Source organism: Dipodomys merriami, unplaced genomic scaffold (genome assembly GCF_024711535.1).
Source record: "Dipodomys merriami isolate MVZ:Mamm:240054 unplaced genomic scaffold, mDipMer1.0.p SCAF_754, whole genome shotgun sequence".
Lineage (NCBI taxonomy): Eukaryota > Metazoa > Chordata > Mammalia > Rodentia > Heteromyidae > Dipodomys > Dipodomys merriami.
This window is the reverse complement of record NW_027206351.1, coordinates 51456-63060: the sequence shown is the minus strand read 5'-3', so window position 1 is coordinate 63060 and position 11605 is coordinate 51456. Positions and strand designations below refer to the sequence as shown.

Sequence of the window (11605 nt, the reverse complement as noted above, 5' to 3'; positions counted from 1 at the left end):
TCCCTCCACATCCACTGAGGGTCCAGGACCGAGATGCGGATGTTAGACCGGATGTTAGGGACCTCCAGGTCCGTGAACCCGGATGTGGGCTGGGTACTCGGATGTTAGGGACCTCCAGGTCCATGAACCTGGGTGTGGGGTGAGTACCCAGATGTTAGGGACCTCCAGGTCCGTGAATCCGGATATGGGGTGGGTACCCGGATGTTAGGGATCTCCAGGTCTGGGAACCCAGACGTGGAGGCGAGTACCAGGATGTCACATCTCCAGGTCCACTGGCAGGCGCCAGGACCCGGATGTGTGGGGTTTGGACCCGGATTTGAGGGTTGGGACACAGATGAGAGGGGTTGAGACCCAGATGTGAGAGGTGGAACCCGGATGTGGGCGGAGCGGGCGCTCCACACCTTGGCCCCGGGCGCCAGCTGCGCTTTGGGCCGTTGGGGTCCTTTCCTAGACTCGGAGGCAATAAAGCAGCCCTGCTGCTTCTTGATGGAATTCTTCCTCACTTCCGCCCCAGCGCAGGCCACGCCCTCCTGAAACCCTCACTTCTGCCCCAGCACAGGCAACGCCCTCCTAAGACCCTCATTTCCGCCCACCACAGGCCACACTCTCATTTCCGCTCCTAGCACAGGCCACGCCCTCCTGGGGCCCTCACTACATTCCCAGCACAGGCCACGCCCTCCTGAGACCCTCACTTTCTTCCCAACACAGGACACGCCCTCCTGAGACCCTCACTTTCTTCCCAACACAGGACACGCCCACATAGGTCCGTCACTTCCGCCTCATTGCAGGCCACACCCTCCTGAGACCCCCACTTCCGCCTCATTGCAGGGCACGCCCTCCTGAGACCCTCAGTTTAGTTCCAGCACAGGCCACGCCCTCCTAAGCACAGGTCACGCCCTCCTGAGACCCTCACTTCCGCCCAGCACAAGCCACGCCCTCATTTCCGCTCCTAGCACAGGCCACGCCCTTCTGGGACCCTCACTACATTCCCAGCACAGGCCACGCCCTCCTGAGTCCCTCACTTCCTCCCCAGCCCAGGCCACTCCCTCCTGAGCTCTGGCCACGCCCTACTGAGTGCAGTCCACACCCCCTGGGCACTGGCCACGCTCCCTGAAGGTCCTGACTCTTATTGCAGCCCTCCATGTAGTTCTCGAGGTTTCCCTCCTCCCCTTCCTCCTGCCTCTGCCAGGCCTGGCAATTTCTTGGCGCTCAGCCCAGCAACTCCGGGCTTTTCCCTTCCTTCCCCACCTTCACCTTCAGCACCACATCCTGTTCCTTTCTAAGGAACAAAGGGGACTTTTATTTTGGAGGGGGGATGTGGTGCTTTCCAAGGAACAAGGGGACTTTTATTTTGGAGGGGGGTTGTGAGTTCTGGCTGCTGGAGTGACGTGGACATTTGAGCCCTGCCAGCTTCCTGGCTGGCAGGGAGAGCAGCAGGCCCAGGAGCTGATGGCAGAGAACTGTGGATGTAAGTTCGTCCTCTGGGGAACACGGGGAGAGGTGTGGGGACCCGGGGTGAGGGGGCTTCGATTGCTTTTTGGAGCCCCCCCCCGGATGTCCCACCATGCCCCGGGGTGGGGGCTGCAGGGTCCCGCCACAGGCCAGGAAAGACGAGGTGAGGGGCTGATGTACTGGTGGGGGCAACAGCAGCCTGGCCCTGGGGTGGCCGGATGTTCCTCAGCTCTTCCCCACTTCCTGCTTCCGGCCTTCTCTTCCAGGAAACCGGGAGCATCATGGGAAGTACGCGATCCTGGAAGCCATGTTGGTCAGGAGAGGGCCTGGAGGGAGGGGGAGTCCTTCCATCCCTCCTCCCATCCACCCATCCATCCATCCATCCACCCAACCATCCATCCACCCACCCACCCATCCATCCATCCATCCATCCATCCATCCATCCATCCATCCATCCATCCAAGCATCCATGCATCCATTCATATCCCTATCCATCCATCCACCCATCCACTTATTCATCCACCCATCCATCCATCCATCCATCCACCCATCCACCTATTCATCAATCCATCCATCCACCCACCCATCCATCCGTCCACCCAACAATCCATTCATCCATCCACCCATCCATCCATAAACCCACCCACCCATCCATCCATCCATCCACCCATCCATCCATCCACTGTGCATCCATCCATCCACCCATCCATCCATCCACCCATCCACCCATCCACCCATCCACTCATCCATCCAACCATCCATCCAACCATCCATCCATCCACCCATCCACCCATCCACTCATCCACTCATCCATCCACCCATCCACCTATCCATCCATCCATCCACCCATCCATTCACCCATCCATCCATCCATCCACCCTTCCATTCACCCATCCACCCCTCCTCCTCCTCTGTCTCCTCCTCAGGTCGCACAGCGGCTGCGCAGCCCCACCCCTCGCCTTCCTCCTCCTCCTCCTCCTCCCCCCTGGCCCCTGCGCAGGCCCCACCCCTTGCGCCCCAACTTCCTGCTGCTCTTGGCCGATGACCTTGGCCTGGGCGACCTGGGCAGCTTCGGGAACCACAGCCTGCGGTGAGCAGAGGGGGAGGCCCGGATGTGGAGCCTTAGTTTCCCGGATGTGGGAGCTCAGATCCCTGGATGTTCCACCAGGAGAACTGCATAGACATCTAGTAACTCAGTTCCCCGGATGTTGGATGTTACTATCGTGGATGTTGGATATCAAATCCCCGGATGTTGGATCTTAGTGCCCCGGATATTGGATATCAGGTCCCCGGATGTTAAATCTTAATGCCCTGGATGTGGGAAATCAGGTTCCGGGATGTTGGACTTCAGTTCTCCGGATGTTGGATATTAGTACCCCGGATGTTGGAGACTAGGTCCCCGGATGTTGGATGTTAGTGCCCCGGATGTTGGATATCAGGTTAAAGGATGTTAAATCTTAGTACCCCCGGATGTGAGAGATCATGTCCCCAGATATTGGACTTCAGTGCCCCGGATGTAGGAGTTCAGGTCCCCAGATGTTGGAAGTTAGTGCCCCGAATGTGGGAGCTCAGGTCCCCGGATGTTAGATATTAGTACCCCGGATTTGTAGCTCAGACCCCGGATGTTGGATCTTATTCCTCCAGATGTAGGATACCAGTTGCCTGGATGTTAGATCTTAGTGTCCCGGATGTTGGATATCAGGTCCCCGGATGTTAGATATTAGTACCCCGGATGTTGGATATCAGATCCCCGGATTTGGGATGTTAGTGGCCCGGATGTTGGAGGACAGGTCCAAGGATGTTAGATCTTAATGCCCCGGATGTGGGAAATCAGGTTCCCGGATGTTAGATGTTAGTGCTCCGGATGTTGGAGATCAGGTCCCTGGATGTTAGATGTTAGTACCCCGGATGTTAGATGTCAGGTCCTCGGATGTTGGAGATCAGGTCCCCGGATGTTACATGTTAGTACCCTGGATGTTAGAGCTCAGTTCCCCGGATGTTCCACCAGGAGAACTGTATAGACATCTAGTGGACCTCAGGTCCCCGGATGTTGGATGTTAGGTCCCCGGATGTTGGAGTTCAATTCCCAGGATGTAGATCTCAGTTCCCTGCATGTTGAAGATCAGGTCCCCGGATGTTGGATATCAGATCCCCGGATGTGGGATGTTAGTGCCCCGGATGTTGGAGATCAGGTCCTCGGATGTTAAATCTTAGTATACCCCAGATGTGGGAAATCAGGTTCCCAGATGTTAGATGTTAGTACCCCAGATGTTGGAGATCAGGCCCCCGGATGTTGGAGATCAGATCCCTGGATGTTGGATCTTAGTGTCCCAGATGTTGGAGAGCAGGTCCCCGGATTTTTGAGCTCAGGTCCAGGGGTTGGATCTTAGTTGCCTGGATGTAGGCCCTCAGGTCCCCGGATATTGGGCCTTAGATCCCCGGATGTTGGAGCTAAGTTCCCCGGATGTTCCACCAGGAGAACTGTATAAACATCTAGTGGACCTCAGATCCCTGGATGTTGGATGTTAGGTCCCTGGATGTTGGAATTCAATTCCCCGGATGTTGGATCTTAGTACCTCGGATGTTGGATGTCAGGTCCCCGGATGTTGGAGATCAGATACCCGGATGTTTGGCCCTCAGGTCCCCGGATGTTGGGCCTTAGATCCCCGGATGTAGGAGCCCAGTCCACAGATATAGATCTTAGTACCCTGGATGTGGGATCTCAGGGCCCCAGATGTTGGATCTTAGATCTCCAGATGTTGGCCCTCAGGTTCCCAGATGTTGGATGCCAGGTCCCCAGATGTTGGACCTCAGGTCCCCAGATGTTGGATCTTAGTACCCCGGATGTGCGATCTCAGGTCCCCGAATGTTGGATCTTAGATCCCCGGATGTGGGATCTCAGGGCCCCGGATGTTGGAGTTCAGCTCCTGGGATGTTGGGCATTAGATCCCCGGATGTTAGACCCCAGGTCCCCGTATGTTCTTGGCTGTGACTCAGTTTCCCTCTCCCCCCCCACAGCACCCCGCACCTGGACGGCCTGGCCCGGGATGGCGTGCGGCTGACCCAGCACCTGGCGGCAGCGTCCGTCTGCAGCCCAAGCCGCGCAGCCTTCCTGACGGGACGCTACCCTGTGCACCTGGGTCGGTATGGGGGGGACATCCGGGGAACAGAGGGGGCGGTGGGGGGGAGGTGGGGGCGGGACATCCGGGGATCTGAGAGCCAACATCCGGGGTACTAAGATCCAACATCCCTGGACCTGATATCCAACATCTGGGGATCTGAGACCCAACATCCAGGGATCTAAAGCCCAACATCCGGTGAACTGAGCACCACCATCCGGGGCACTGAGCTCTAACATCCAGGGACCTTATCTCTAACATCCATTGTACTAAGACCCAACATCCGGGGATCTGAGGCCTAACATTCTGGGAACTGAACTCCAACATCTGAGGACCTGACATCCACCATCCGGGGTACTAAGATCCATCATCCAGGAACCTGAGCCCCAACATCCGGGGAACTGAGCTCCAACATCTGGGGATCTGAGGGCCAACATACCCGAATCTGAGCTCCAATATCGGGGTAGTAAGATCCAACATCCAGGGAACTGAGCTACAACATCCGGGTAACTGAAGTCCAACATCTGGGGTCCTGATATCTACCATACAGGGCACTGAACTCCATCATCCGGGGACCTGAGGTCCAACATCCAGGGAACTGAGGCCCAACATCTAGGGCACTGTGGTCCACCAGAGGGAGGGGAGGACTACTCTGAGGATCTCTAGTTCAAATCCCTGAGACTCTGGGACTTCCCCCCTGAACCGCCAGGAAACCGGAAGTGATGCCATATTGGTTTCCCCCGGGGCTCACAGGGCTGGGGTCCTTTCCACCCCGGGTGGGCAGGTCCCAGACTATCCCAGACACAGCAGGCCTTCCCCCTGAAGGTGCTAGATGCCCCCTCCTGACCCAGGATGCCATCATCACTGACCTAGGGTCCTTCTCCTCTCTCTTGGAAGGCATGGTGACCACCAACGGGGCACGCGTGCTGCAGTGGGCGGCCGTGTCGGGCGGGCTGCCCACCTCCGAGATCACCTTCGCCAAGATCCTGCAGGAGCAGGGATATGCCACCGGCCTCATAGGTAAGAGAGAAGTCATCCATCCACCCACACATCCCCCATCAATCCACCCATCCATCCATCCATCCACCCATCCATCCATCCATACATACATACATATACCCACCCACCCATCCATCCACCCATCCATCCATCCATCCATCCACCCACCCATCCAACCATCCATCCATCCATCCATCCACCCATCCACCCATCCATCCATCCACTGTGCATCCATCCATCCACCCATTCCCCTATTCATCCATCCATCCATCCACCCACCCATCCATCCATCCATCCATCTATCCATCCACCCATCCATCCATCCATCCACCCATCCACCCATCCAATCACCCATCCACCCATCCATTCACTCATCCATCCATCTCTTCCCCTCCAGGCAAATGGCACCTGGACCTCAACTGTGAGTCCCCCACTGACCACTGCCACCACCCCCTGAACCACGGGTTCGACTCCTTCTTCGGGGTCCCCTTCACCCTGATGGGGGACTGCCTGCAAGCGGAGCCCTCGGAGAAGGGAGCGCGTCTGCAAGGGCCCCTGGACCTGGGGGCGCAGCTGCTGCTGCTTTCCCTGCTCTGCCTGGCCGCTGGGAAGCTCACGGGCCTGCTGGGCCTGCGCTGGATGCCCTGGGTGCTGGGCCCCGGATGTGGGGCCTTGCTCCTGGCCTGCACCTCCCACCTCCTAGGTGTCTTCATCGTCCACACCGACTGCTTCCTGATGAGGGATCACCAGGTCATCCAGCAGCCTCTGAGTTTCGAGGCCAGTGTGGGGCTCTTCTAGCGGGAGGCTGAGGCCTTCATCCACAGGTCAACCTGGGGTCGGGGAGGGGGACAGATGCCATCTACTAGATCTCCATAGTAAACTGGTAGATCCCCGGATGTACATCCAGTAGATCTCTATAGTCAACTGTCAACTTCAAATCCCTGAATGTTCCACTAGGAGATCTCTATAGGCATCTGGTAGACCTCAGATCCCCGGATGTACATCCAGTAGATCTCTAAAGTCAACTGGTCAATCTCAAATCCCTGGATGTTCCATCAATAGATCTCTATAGACATCTGGTAGACCTCAAATCCTTGAATGTTCCATCTAGTAGATCTGTAGAGACATCTGGTAGACCTCAGATCAGACCACGATCGATTATTGGTAGTATTGATCAGATCATGATCGATTATTGGTAATAACTGATCAGATGATGTTCGATTATTGGTAATAACTGATCAGCTCATGTTCAATTATTGGTATTATTGATCAGATGATGTTCGATTATTGGCATTATCGATCACATCACGATCAAATATTGGTATTATTGATCAGATCCTGTTCGATTATTAGTAATATCTGATTAGCTCATGTTCTATTATTGGTCATATTGATCAGATGATGTTTGATTATTGGTAATAACTGATCTTATCTGTACGATTATCGGTAATAATTGATCAGTTCACGATCAATTATTGGTATTATCGATCAGATCATGATCGATTATTGGTATTATCAATCACATCACGATCGATTATTGGTATTATCTGATCAGATCAGGATCGATTATCAATCATCTGATCGATTATTGGCAATACCTGATCAGGTCGGTTATCGGTGAGTTTATTGATGATGGAGGCGGGGTCTGACGTGGTTCCGCAGGATCCAGGCCCGCCCCTTCCTTCTCCTCGTCTCCTTCCTCCACGTCCACGTCCTGCTGGTCACCTCACCTGCCTTCCGGGGCCGCAGCGCGCACGGCGCCTACGGCGACAATGTGGAGGAGCTCGACTGGATGGTGGGTGAGTGCAGGGAGGGGAAGAACTGAGGCACTGTGCGTGGGATGGGGGAAACTGAGGCACGGGGGTGGGGTGAGTGGGATGGGGAAACTGAGGCACAGGGACGGGATGAGCGGGATGGGGAAACAGGCACGGGGGTGGGGTGAGTGGGTTGGGGGAAACTGAGGCGCGGAGATGGGGTGAGTGGGATGGGGGAAACTGAGGCATGGGAACGGGGTCAATGGGTTGGGGTAAACTGAGGCACGGTGCACTTGGGTAAACTGAGTCACTGGGCATGTTGGGGGTAAACTGAGGCACGGTGCACTTGGGTAAACTGAGGCACGGTGCATGTTGGGTAAACTAAAGCACGGTGCATGTTCAGGGTGAACTCATGCACGGTGCATTTGGGTAAACTGAGGTACGGTGGATGTGTGTAAACTGAGGCCCGCACGGTGCATGTTGGGTAAACTGAGTCACTGGGCATGTTGGGTAAACTGAGGCACGGGGATGAGGTGAGTGGGTTGAGTAAACTGAGGCACCGGGATGGGGGTAAACTGAGGCACTGGGACGGGGTCAGCGGGTTGGGGTAAACTGAGGCACGGTGCACTTGGGTAAACTGAGGCAAAGTGCATTTGGGTAAACTGAGGCACAGTGCACATTGGGGGTAAAGTGAGGCATGGTGCATGTTGGGGGTAAACCGAGGCACGGTGGACGCTGGGGGTAAACTGAGGCATGGACCCATTTTCCTCCCCCTGCAGGGCGACTGCTGGTGGCGCTGGACGGTGCGGGGCTGGGGCGCCGCACCCTCGTCTACTTCACGTCGGACCACGGTGCCTCGCTTGAGGCCCGGGCTGGGGGCACCCGCCTCGGGGGTTCCAACAGCGTGCACCGAGGCGAGGGGGAAACTGAGGCAGGGTGGGCGGGGCCTCCCACGCGGCCCGCCCCCGCCCCTTGACCTTTGCCCTTTGCCCCCCCCTTGCAGGTGGCAAAGGCATGGGCGGCTGGGAGGGCGGCATCCGGGTCCCTGGGCTGGTGCGCTGGCCTGGGATGCTGCCCGCAGGGCGCCTGGTGCCTGAGCCCACTAGCCTCATGGACCTGTTCCCCACTGTGGTGCGCCTGGCCGGGGGCTGGGTTCCAGCGGACAGGTAGGAGTTCGCCGGCCTGGGTCCCCACGGGGTGGGGGGGAAGGGGGGTCATCCTGGGCCTCGGGGATCCCAAGGGGGGGAGGCTGAGGCCTGCACATCCGGGTCTCTGGGGGCTCAGAAGCCTGCACATCCAGGTCTCTGAGGGCTCAGACCTGCGTATCTGGGTCTCTGGGGGCTCAGGAGCCTGCACATCCAGGTCTCTGAGACCCAAGACCCGGGGCTCAGGCCTTGACATCTGGGTCTCTGGGGGCTCAGAAGCCTTTACATCCGGGTAACTAAGGGCTCAGGCCTGCAAATCCGGGCCTCTGAGAACTCAGAAGCCTGTACATCTGGGTCTCTGAGGACTCAGGCCTGGACATCCGGGTCTCTGAGGGCTCAGGGCTGCACATCTGGGTCTCTGAGGGCTCAGAAGCCTGCACATCCTGGGATCTCAGGCCTGCACATCCAGGTCTCTGGGTGCTCAGAAGCATGGATATCCGGGTCTCTGAGTGTTCAAGAGCCTGGACATCTGGGTCTTGAAGGTCTCAGAAGCCTGCACGTCCAGGTCTCTGAGGGCTCAGAAGCCTGCACATCCGGGTCTCTAAATGCTCAAGTCTTCACATCCAGGTCTCTGGGATCTCTGGCCTGCACATCCGGGTCTCTGAGCGCTCAGAAGCTTGGATATCCGGGTATCTGAGGCCTCAGGCCTGCACATCCAGGTCTGTAAGACCAGAGGCCTAGGTCTTGGACCTGCACATCCGGGTCTCTGGGGGCTCTGGCCTGCACATCTGGGTCTCTGAGGGCTCAGAAACCTGGACATCCGGGTCTCTGGGATCTCTGGCCTGCACATCCGGGTCTCTGAGCGCTCAGAAGCCTGCACATCCTGGTCTCTGAGTGTTCAGGAGCTTGGACATCTGGGTCATGAAGGTCTCAGAAGCCTGCACATCCAGGTCTCTGAGGGCTCAGAAGCCTGCACATCCGGGTCTCTAAATGCTCAAGCCTTGACATCCAGGTCTCTGGGATCTCTGGCCTGCACATCCGGGTCTCTGGGGGCTCTGGCCTGGACATCCGGGTCTCTGAGTGCTCAGAAGCCTGCACATCCGGGTCCTGCAGGGAGGTGGATGGCCGGAACCTGATGTCCGCGCTGCTGGGGATGGCGCAGGCCGCAGGCCACGACTTCCTGCTGCACTACTGCGAGGCCCGGCTGCACGCTGTGCGCTGGTTCGACCGCCCAAGTGAGTGCCTCCACCTCCGCCGGGCCCCGGGGTGGGAAAGGGAGCTGCATGCATGCACGCAGAGACCCGGATGCAAGGCCTGGGGGTGGATGTGGGAATCCCCGGATGTGGGAATCCCGGGATGTGAGGACCTGGATGGAAGGCATGAGATGGGAATCCCCGGATGTAAAGTCCCGGATGTGAAGTCCCCGATGGGAATTCCCAGATGTGAGGCTCCAGATGTGAGGTACTGGATGGGAATCCCCGGATGTGAGGTCCCGGATGTGAGGTCCTGAATGTGAATCCCTGGATGTGAAGTCCTAGATGGGACTACCCAGATGTGAATACCCAGATGTGAGGTCCTTGATGGGAATCCCCGGATGTAAGGTCTTGCGTGTGAATGCCCTGGTGTGAATCCCCGGATGTGATGTCCTGGATGTGAATTCCCGGATGGGAATCCCCGGATTTGAGGCCCTGGATGTTACTCCCCCCACCCCCACCGCAGGCCGCACGGTGTGGAAGCTGCACTTCGCCACTCCGCGCTTCGACCCGCCGGGCTCGGGCACCTGCCTCGGTTTCCCTGCCTGCGCCTGCTCCGGGGAGCGCATGACCCGCCACCGGCAGCCACTGCTCTTTGACCTGACGGTGGACCCGGGGGAGACCCGCCCGCTGCGGGGCCCGATGGCGACGCGCAGGCGCGTGGAGGCCACGGTGGCCTGGATGCTGCGCACGCGCCGCCCCCGCGTGGCCCCGCCCCCGCGCGGCCCCGCCCCTCGCCCCTGCACACAACACCTGGAACCCGCGCCTGCAGCCCTGCTGCGCGCCCGGACCACTCTGCGCCTGCGACCGCCTGATCCCCGACCTCTGACCCCGACCCGACCCCCAACCCCCAACTGCCCGGGGCTACGGCAGATCCTGGCCTGCGACTTTCACATCCGGGGACTCACATCCGGGTATTAAACATTCGGGTATACTCAAATACAGAGGTTCCCACATCCGGGGATTCCCACATACAGACTCTCACATCCGGGGATTCCTACATCCAGGGATTCTCACATCCGGGGATTCTCACTTCTGCTGACACATCCGGGGATTCCCAGGGATGAATTCACACATCCGGGGAATCCCACATCCGGGGACTTTTATACCCGGGGATTCTCACAACCAGAGACTCTCACATCTGGGGATTCCTACAAACAGATTCTCACATCCAGAGATTCTCATATCCAGAGATTCCCACATCCGGGGATTCTCATATCCAGGCATTCCCACATCCAGGGATTCTCAGACCAGGGAATTCCCACATCTGGGGAAATCTCACATCCAGAGACTCTCACATCCGGGGATTCTCACATCTGGGGATTCTCGCATCCAGGGATTCTCACATCTGGGGAAGTCTTACATCCGGGGATTCCCACATCCGGGGATTTTCACATTCAGAGAGTCTCACATATGGGGATTCTCAGACCCAGGGATTCCCACATCCGGGGACTCTCACATCCTGAGCCTCTCATCCTGGACCTCCACCTTGGGCCTCCCATCCGTGGCCTTTCCCCAGCCTCCCATCTGGGGCCCTGTCACATCCGGGCCTATGTCCTCTAACTTCTCACACAATAAAACCTCGTGAGCACCGCACCCCACGGCAGGGTTAGGGGTCACGGGGGTCAGAGGCCGGGCACTGATCCTGCTTTCCATTTCAGGTCATTTCTGGTTGATGCTAGGATACAGGGCTGGTCCTGCCTTCCATTTGAGGCCATTTCTGGTCATTGCTAGGGTATAGGACTGGTCCCACCTTCCATTTCTGGCCACTTCTGGTTATTGCTAGGGTATAGACTAGTCCCACCTTCCATTTCAGGTCATTTCCGGTCATTGCTAGGGTATAGGACTACTCCCACCTTCCATTTCAGGCCACTTCAGGCCGT

General features: G+C 57.7%; 1 pseudogene; it reads left to right on the top strand.

Annotated features, from left to right (window-relative positions):
• Window positions 1-1367: 1367 nt before the first annotated feature.
• On the top strand, window positions 1368-11353 carry LOC138818409 (arylsulfatase L-like; annotated as a pseudogene).
• The last annotated feature ends 252 nt before the right edge of the window (window positions 11354-11605 follow it).